Below are 10,149 nucleotides of genomic sequence, written 5' to 3' on the forward strand. Positions count from 1 at the left end.
TCCTAGAAAATGCAAACTAATTTATAGGGATAGAAAGATCAGTGATTGTCTAGGGACTATATGAAGGGAGAGATGGATTACCAAGGGGCACATGAAAACTTTTGGAGGTGATGGAAATGTTTTTCTTGATTGTAGTGAGGGTTCACAGGTGTATACTTATGTCAAAACTGATTAAATTATAAACTTTAAATATATGAAGATTTACCTCACTTATACCTTAATATAGTTAAAAAATAAAAAAGTACGGATGGCCATTCTCTATAGTTCTATACCAAGCAAAAGCAAACTTTGTTTCTCCCTTAAAAAAACAAAATAGAACTTGACTCTAAAACACTCATTTGACTTTACTCCCCTAAAAAATACATGTGTGTGTATTCCTCCCTAATATAAATATACATATTTAATGTTTTTTATGTACATTAAATAGTAAGCTTCATGGGAGATAAGAACCATAACATTTGTATCTCTGTCTTCCTTTGGCCTTGTGCAGTGACAGTTATGGGCTTTTAATGCCTTTTTATGAAAACATCTTTTATTAGACTAAAAAAAGTTGGGACAGATTATCCCACCTTTTCTGTTTAAGCTCTACTGAAGAGTGTTGAAAAGACCAAAAATGCATAAAGCACACATTAAGATGAAGAAAGAATGGAGAATTATCCAGAAACATATCAATAAAACAAAAGTATATCTCTGCTAAGAAGACCATCAGTGTACTCTCAGGACGTAAATGTATAAAAGCCTTTTAACTGAAACATCACACACACACACACACACACACACACACACACACACATCACTTTTATCTTTGCAATAAATGAAAAGGAGAATCATAAATTGGAGACCCTCACACTGTATTTAAAAGCAACCTACAATTAACTTTAAAACAGTTACTTTATCCAGACTAACTGAAGGGTAAAAGCTTTGAAAAAACTCAGCTGTTCCAGTCAGTGCTTTCATGCATTTAAGTAATGGGTCATGCTTAGAGAAGCTCTATTTCCTACCCTACACCAAGAAAAGCTGTGTTAGGCTGCGACTTTAAACCCTACCCCCAGCATGTTCGTTAAGTTTGAATTCTAGTTGACGATCTTTCAGTCACTTGAAATTTTCCCCTAAAATTTTATTTTGCTATCCTTTGGGTGATGGTCTCCAAATACAAACTCCTGAAGAAACCCTATAGCAGAAAAATTTCCTCCTAATGCTGACTCGGGTGAAATGTTCCTTGTTGTTTGTTGATTTTTTAACTCCTCTGGGTGGCAGTGGAGAGGCTGAAGCTACTGAATTTGTCTCAGAACAGAGGGTATTTGTATACAGTTTTATGTTATACAGTACATCAGACACTTCAAATTCCAAAGTGTTGTTATAATTGTTAAATAATACATCACTGAAATTTGTCTTAATGTAGAACATTCCAGTCCTCCACAAACATTTATGAGCTCCATTTTTCTTCTGCTTATTAAACAACAATCTTCCTGGCACACACAGTACTGTGCATCCTAGCCAAATAAATCACTGTCAGATGAAATTAGTTAATATTAATGCATATTTCATGCAAGGTTGCAAACAAGTTTAATAGCCACCTTCTATAAGTAAGATCATTTGATGTTAGCATGTGAAACTTCAGTCATCTTGACGTTTTGAGTCTCAATTCATTTAAACATAGATTTGTTAAGGTAGCATGCATTTTGATTGCTGTTAGATCTAGTGATGTGATACCCAGAGGCGATTTTGCACCTGTGGAAAGGATTACCAATAGTTTTGCCTTGCCAACAGTTACCACTCTGAAATAGCGTGAAATACTGCAGTTCACTCTGTGTGAACACAATCGTTATACTGAGCTGCCTTGTAAGGAACTGTGATCTTTGAACTTTGGGAGTTGCTTAGGCGCCTCAGAAATGAAAGAGCAGTTAAGTGGGAAGGTTTTAAAATCGGCATTGCAAAATAATTTTCCTAAAATGATTACCCTGAAAGAAAAAAAGGGAGGAGGAGCACCCTTTCCATTCAATTCTCATTCTTCTGAGACTCAAGAATGAGATTATAAAATAAAAACTAAATTTTTGTATCACACTGTAAGCATCTAGTTTGGAGTTAGCAACAGAACTCTCTCACTGATATTTTTTATTTTTTTGGCTCCCCTCAGTTAGGTAGAAAGTATGAGAAAAAGCAAGTAATACAGTCAGTGCTTGTGGATTTGCCACCAAGCACTTCTGTGAAACGGAACAGAGAACATTTGCCTCTCCAGTGAGTCCTCCTAAGAATCCGCATTATCTCCCCAAAACACACACTTATGTTCTGTGGAGTCCCAAGTTCAGTGCTGAAATTCAGCTGAATTACCAGAGGAGGTTCTCATCTGCCAGTGGGAAAATACTATTTGTCTTAGAACACTCATAGACCACAAGCATGGCAGGAATTTGTCAGTTAAACTGATCTCATTTATTCATTTTTTAAAAAGCTGTATTTATTCCATCAAGCAGTTTGGAACTATTTCATCCTACTCTTCACTCTACCCTCCTTCATATTCCTCATTTTTCTATGTATTTATTTTATTTAAACCCCACTGTTGTTTTCTTTGAAATCATTTTCATGATGAACTGTGGAGCAAAGGATGTTGAGAGGTGGAAGGGGCTTTAAAATAAAGATCTTCTAATCCAATGTTCTCATTTCACAGTTGAAGAAATGAGGGTTCAAGACGTGAAGCTACTCATCTAGTATTGCTAGAGGGTTGCAGAGCCCAGGACTATCTCTCTGATTGCCCAACTTGTAGTTAGTGCTCTTTCTGTCTTTCCTTACTTGCTCTCAAGACACATAATCTCTCCTTTTTGGGGGGTGGGGTATTTGAGCTAAGTTTTTACATTGGCAGTCTTAACGTGGTATAATGGAAAGGCATCAGTAATTCTGCTTGAAGCAACATTTCTTCACTGCTGGCCAGTATGCAGGGAATTTCCACCATTAGATCATCAAAAAAAGAATGTCTACTGTTTCTTATGAATGGACGTTGGTTCCAACACAAAGATTTGCCCTATTGAAAACTCCTACAGTGATTTTGGCAAAATGGATATTCTATCCCTTGATCCCTACCCTTTGACATTCATTAATCCCAACTCATCTCATCAGATACAAGGAAAATTACAGTCACCCTTTCTTAGGACACTGGTCACGAATCTCAAAGAATGTACAAGGGAATTTCTGACATTATACTTCCTAAGTGTTTAGATTGCACAATTGTTCTAAACAGAGAGATACTGTATTAATGGTTCAGAAGTAATTGGGAGGAAGGAAGGAAGGAAAGAAGGAAGGAAAGAAAGATAAGAAGAATGAAAAAACTGATGGGAAAAAAGGAAGAAAGTCTAAATACCATTAATTGTTACAGGCTTGAGGTTTTCCTAACCTGGGTATGGCCAAGATGACAAGTTCTATGGGCAGATAGAACCAGATAAGATTTGTCCAAACTAATAAAGGAGCTCAGAAATGAAACACATTTTCATTAGATTATTAAAGGAGATTCTCTTGAGTCCATAAGAATAAAGGGATTGGAATAAGGGTCTTTCTAATATAATAGTAGCCATATAGAGTGCATAGAGAACTCATGAGTTTTAACCACTGCTAGAAGTTGCCCTTATCTGGTCCATCAGTGTCTTCTGGTCATAAATGGGCTTAGGATTCCTCATTCCTCCACCACTTTAGCATAGGTGGAATGGCAGCCATAGATTCCTTTTATTTATTTGTTTGTTTGTTTATTTATTTGTAACTGTAACAAATCAAAATTTTCCAATTTAGTGTCTTTAAAACTTTACCCTTATGTGTGTATAGATACAATGTTGTCACCCATGGTGAATAGAGTGATAGATTCTGGAATCACTGTATAAGAATAGAATAATAGGTTATGCTGATTTTGTTTTTTCTATGTTTTTTCTATACATGTATATTTTATTGAGATATAATTGACTTATACGGCACTGTATAAGTTTAAGGTGTATAACATAGTGATTTGACTTACATACATTATGGAAGGATTACCACAATAGGTTTAGTGAACATCCATCACCTCGTATAGATACAATATTAAAGAAATAGGAAATATACCAGGATTGATGGTATCGGGGGTGTGGTAAAGGAGGGGGAGGGGGTCAGGATCTTCAGTTTTGCTCTTGATAACTGGATGAATGGTGATGACATTCACTGGACAGAGTACACTGAATAAAGAAGCACACAGGGAAGGACTCATTCAGATTTAGAGATGAAAAGTAGGACAGATGTGGGAGATTTGGCAAGTAGTTGCATATACGGGTCTGGAGCCCAAATGAGAGGACTGGGTTGAAGAGAAGATTCAGTTTAGGGACGCAACTGAAGCCATGAGAACAGAAGCTACTCCCTATGGAGAGTGTGAGGTCGAGAATTAATGAGGACTGAAGGCTGAAATCTTGAGAATACCTACATTAATGGGATACTCGGAGAAAAATGCACATTTGATTTCTATGGTGACAAATTTTTACCTGTTGAATCACAAAATAGTAACTATATTGTATATTCACACTGTTTGCTCCCCCATACTTTGATCCTTTTAAAACTAATACATATTTCAATAAGTACCAAATGACTCTATTCCTGTAAGTATATGCAGCACCATCATCACAAACAACAAAATCAAAGCTCTAAGGGCTAGACAGTTCATCTGATTTGCCTCCCACCCCAGATTGGGGACATACATGTGTGGGCTGTTATCTTGTCAGCTTTCACAATGTCTCTGCAGTAGGTGTCAAAACAGCAATCAGGTAAGCTGATTATGGACCTCGACATACCTGACATTCTTCGCCCAAGCACATGGGTTTATTCTTCTTTCCTTCATTCTTCATCGGTGCTTCTGTATCTTCAAAAACTTAACAAAAATATTTCAAGTACATGTAGCATTTATAAGATGTTGACTGACCAACAGCAATAAAGTTAAAAGTAATGAGGATTCCTATGAGTTATGCTGTTTTTAAGGAAGCATTAATGACTAATATAAACTGAGCTACTATTAAATCCATGTGGGCAGTTTGAATACTTTAAAAGAAGATAATGGAGAAGGGGGAAAAGACAGTGAAAGTAAGTAAAGGTGCACTGTGTCAACTATCAAGTATTATTTGGTTATACCTTGAGAGTTAAAACACATTTTATTTCTCTCATATTTTAAAAATTTTTATGTGTTATGTTTACTCTATAGATTTAATGCAGTGTTAGAAGGCTGGTCTCTGCTATTGCCATGGAGGTGTGCCAGTGAAATAGAATATTATCTTAAGATTAAAAAGACATTTGCTTTATTTATTTTACATCCACAATCAGGGAAGAATACACTTGTAGCCCCTTACTGCCACATACTGAGGATCACTGCCATGCACAGAATTGTAGCCATTTACATCAGTTTGGAGGATCCCAGGGCCACTAGAGCAAAGTGCATTCTCTCAAATTGGAAGCAGAAGTAAAGAGTTCCACTGAGTAAATTCATGTTCCATATTTAATCTAAAAAACAAGATGCAGGGCTTCCCAGGTGGCGCAGTGGTTGAGAGTCCTCCTACCGATGCAGGGGACACGGGTTCGTGCCCCGGTCCGGGAAGATCCCACATGCCACGGAGCGGCTGGGCCCGTGAGCCATGGCCGCTGAGCCTGCGCGTCCGGAGCCTGTGCTCCCGCAACGGGAGAGGCCGCAGCAGTGAAAGGCCCACGTATCGCAAAAAAAAAAAAAAAAAAGATGCAAATTGATTCCGGATCCAAGGGGGAAAAGATCATAGTCACGTCACAAAATGTCTGTGACTGGATAGCTCTTCTCAATCTTTGGTCGTAGCATAGCCAGTTTGATGTTATCCAGACCATTTCCCCTGTCCACAACTTTGTCTATGCTGTGACAGCTGTGCCTGTGTACCTCGAGCAAAGAGCAAAGGACTGAAAGATAAGAAAGAGAAACACTTGCTTACGAATGTCCTGTTTTAAAGCTTGGGGGTCAGGACACAATTGTACTGCGCCTGTCATGGGGCCTTGTGGACAATGGCACCCAGAAAAATGCTCTGTGTTTCTAATGACATAGCCAGTGTGACACTTCTGAGCATCATATATACATTTTTTTAAGTTGGAATAAGTTTTCCTGTTATACCTCAGGATCACTAGATATCTCAGTATCACTAGAAGCTTTTATCTTAAAAGAAATTTTCTTTTATTTCCAGAGAATTTATAATTACCAAATAATTGTTTTAAAGGTTGTTTAGTAGTTTCCTCAGTGTACAGTAGGTCATTATTTACTGTTTTTTAAACAGATTGAAAAATGTATATTATCTTGAGATAAAAACTTTCTGTATAAGTAAATAAATCTTATCTAAAATGGTTTAACTGTGTATTCTTTATTTCCATATTGTGGAAGAGAAATTTTAGCTCTAAATAAGTAGTGGTAGTATCTTTAACTCTGACTTTAAGGTACTTTCTCAGAGTATTTTGTCACTTTTGGAAATTGAGTGGATTTTGTTGTTGTTTTTGCAGTTACATTGTTACAGTTTCTTTGGCAAAGGCCAACTTATTCCACTCATCTTTGCCCAGAGCATCTTGATGTGGCAGCAGCTGTTCTGCTTAGAAGCTGGTGTGATTAGTGTTCTGGGTTCAACCCATCTTTGTTTTAGGGAGGTACAATTTGGCCTATTAAAAAATAGGTTTTTACATTTGATATGTGTCCGTGTAAAGGGAAGATCCTCATCCACTCCTCTGTGGAATTCTGGGAGAATGAGGCATACTTAACATTATTTTCCAAATCTCCTATGTGAACAAGTATATCGATGAAATAGACATCTTTCATCACCACAGATTTTTGTCCATTATTTTGCATTTCTGTTCCATTTTGCACAGTACTATTTGAAGTCGTTTATAGGTGAGATGTTTGTAAAATACAGAACTTGTTCACCAAATCAGCTAAGAGGAAAACTTTAGGGATTTCTGTATGATTTAAAACACAGACTTGATTTTTATTTTAAAAATGGCAATCACTGTATAGTGACAATACATACTTTCAAAACCCGTCCTAACAAAGCTGTACTCGACTGTTAGGGCACATGCAGACTGCTTTAGTGATGAATATGCCTTTTGTAAACTCAGTATGCACATGGTAGCAAATAGCATCTCAAATTTAGGGAAATTATAAATTTATCTTTATGTCTTCAATGGAAAATAGAGAGGGACAAATATTTTCATCATTTAATAAAAGAAAAAGATGAAACATAAGTGTGCGTAATCCATGCAAAATCCTATCAGTAAGCATGGTCTTCTTGATGCTACCTTTGTGCTTCCTTTCTGGACGTGGCAAGTATTAACCACCTTCTGATCTGTCATGGTGCCCCATGGATGAACAACTGAATGACCCTCTTCTCATATCCTTTTCACTTTAATATCTTTTTGTTTTTTAAAGTGAATATACAATTTATTTAACATACAAACTTCATTAAGACATGTGCAATATGGCAATTTTACTGGGGTAAACGTTTAACCCTATCTAGGATGATTGCTTGCTGGGGCTTAGCAACAGGGTCCAGTTCACACTTAGCACTAATTAAATACTTTATCGAATAAATATAATACCAAACAAAATGCATTCAAATGCTTTCTAAAAAAATCAATTTTAAAGGTCTTTCTGCGGGCTTCCCTGGTGGCACAGTGGTTGAGAGTCCACCTGCCGATGCAGGGGACACAGGTTCGTAACCCAGTCCGGGAGGATCCCACATGCCGTGGAGCGGCTGGGCCCGTGAGCCATGGCCGCTGAGCCTGCATGTCCGGAACCTGTGCTCCACAACGGGAGAGGCCACAACAGTGAGAGGCCCGCATACCGCAAAAAAAAAAAATAAAATAAAGGCCTTTCTAGTCAGGCTAATGACAAACATAATAAAGGCAGATATGCTAGTTTAACATAATTGGCTGATTTTATACAGCACTTATATCTTTTAGTCCACAAGTATATTATTAAATGATAGAGAACATCTAATATGACCATTTCTACAGAACTAGGAAATAAATTTCTAAGAAAGAAAGATTTTACAGACCCCATCTTTTATACCCACCCCAACAGTCTAACTCTAAAGAGGATAAAGCCAACGACTTTCCTCACAAGAGCTCACGACTAATGTTGCTTTGCTATCAAAATCTGTATTTCTGATCCGCTATGAGCATTGAGACAAGATTCAAATATTCCCAAAGAAAGAAGCACAATGCACGTTGTGATCGCCTATCAGCAACAGCGAGGACTGCATTCAAAACTATCTCATCCCAGGAATTAAATAAGGTCAGCCACATTCATTGGCATTTCCTCCACTGTAGTATTGTAGAAAGTATCAGTGTCATGAAGAATCCTCTTGCCTTCTTCAGTAACAAAGTTTATAGCCACACCTTTCCTCCCAAATCGACCCGCTCTGCCAATTTCGCTCTTTATTCAGACAGTGTGCTGTTTCACTTATGATTCCACGTCCTAAATTACATCGCCGTTTCTGAGTGCCATCTCGTCATCAACTGCTGCTATCGACCCCAACAAGTCGGTAGTGATCAGAACACAGCTTGACCCTGATCAGAATTCCCTCATGATAACATCTCTTTCCTTCTGGTCCATGTCACCATGCAGAGCAGAAACTGAAATCCCTGGCATGCATTTTCTCAGTGAGCCAGTCCACCTTATGCCTTGTGTTGAGAAAAATAACAGCCTGTGTAATCGTCAGTGTCTCGTACAAGTCACAAAGTGTATCCAACTTCCATTCCTCTCTTTCAACATTAATATAATACTGTTTAATTTCTTCAAGGGTCAATTCTTCCTTTTTCACCAGAATTCGAATGGGATCTCTCATGAATTTTTTGGTCACTTCCAACACATCTGTTGGCATTATGGCAGAAAGCAACACCACCTGAATACTTGTATTTAATTTTTGGAAAATCTCATAGATTTGATCCTTAAACCCTCGGCTCAGCATTTCATCTGCTTCATCCAAAACAAACATTCTGATCCATTTTGGAGAAAGGTATCTTCTGTTTAACATATCAAACACTCTCCCTGGTGTACCAACAACAATATGTGGTGCTTCAGCCTGAAGTTTTTGCATTTCATTTCGAACGTTGGCTCCACCAATGCAGGCATGACAAATTGCTCCCATATAGTCTCCAAGTGCCAGAATTACCTTTTGGATCTGTGGAGTCAGTTCTCTGGTGGGGGCCAATACTAGTGCTTGGGTCTCCTTGAACTCAATCTCCAACTGTTGCAGGATGGAAATAGCAAATATGGCTGTCTTGCCAGTACCTGACGGAGCTTGAGCAATCGCATCATACCCTTTAATACACGGGCTAATAGCTCTCTGCTGAATAGCTGATGGCTTCTCAAAACCATAAGCATAGATGCCTCGAAGAAGAGACTCCTTTAAATTCATATCATCAAAGTTATCACAATCTCATTCCCGTTGCTCTCGATGACACCATCGGGCTCCGTTCCCTCTGGGCCGCCGTGTTCTCTGTTATAATCCGCGGAGCTACCAGACATGATCCAATGAATCACTCAGTGCCCGACTGGAAAGCTAATACCTTTTTACTTCTATGTTAATATTCTGTCTATATGCTCCAGATTATAATTATATTTTAAAAGGGATTTTGCCTAAATTGGGCAGCTAATCTATAAAGAACAATATATAAGATGTCTATAAGCTATTTTTGCTGTTTATACCAGTGGGTACAAAAATCTAATTGCAAGGAAAGTTGCAGTTAAACATCACTCAAATATGAAGCACTGTGGGGCAAATATATTATGCATTGTACATCAATCTGCACATATGTACCCAAACCAAATGCTTGCTCCGCATCAGACATTTAATCATATTACCAGCATTTATAGCTCTCTGAAATTACTGCATTTACTGTTGATTTATTATTTGTCTCCCATCATGACTATGTAAATTCCAGGAGAGTAGGGGCTTCTGATGGTTTTTTCCATTGCTGTATCCCAGGTGCTGTAGCTCCAACATTTGACACAGACAAGATACCCAGTAAATATCAGTTGAATGGATAAATAAATGAATAAATGAACGAATGAATACTGTGTATCAGGATCTGCATCTGGGGCCTGGAAGGTACCCTAGATCTTCCTTCTAAACATTTTATTTTATAGTTGGA

General features: G+C 37.9%; 1 pseudogene; it reads right to left on the reverse strand.

The window, feature by feature from the left end:
* Nucleotides 1-7,859: 7,859 nt before the first annotated feature.
* Nucleotides 7,860-9,540, reverse strand: LOC113613062 (eukaryotic initiation factor 4A-II pseudogene; annotated as a pseudogene).
* Nucleotides 9,541-10,149: the final 609 nt, after the last annotated feature.

This window comes from Aethalodelphis obliquidens, unplaced genomic scaffold, assembly GCF_003676395.1.
Source record: "Aethalodelphis obliquidens isolate GAN/ISIS:26980383/991018 unplaced genomic scaffold, ASM367639v1 scaffold84, whole genome shotgun sequence".
NCBI lineage: Eukaryota > Metazoa > Chordata > Mammalia > Artiodactyla > Delphinidae > Aethalodelphis > Aethalodelphis obliquidens.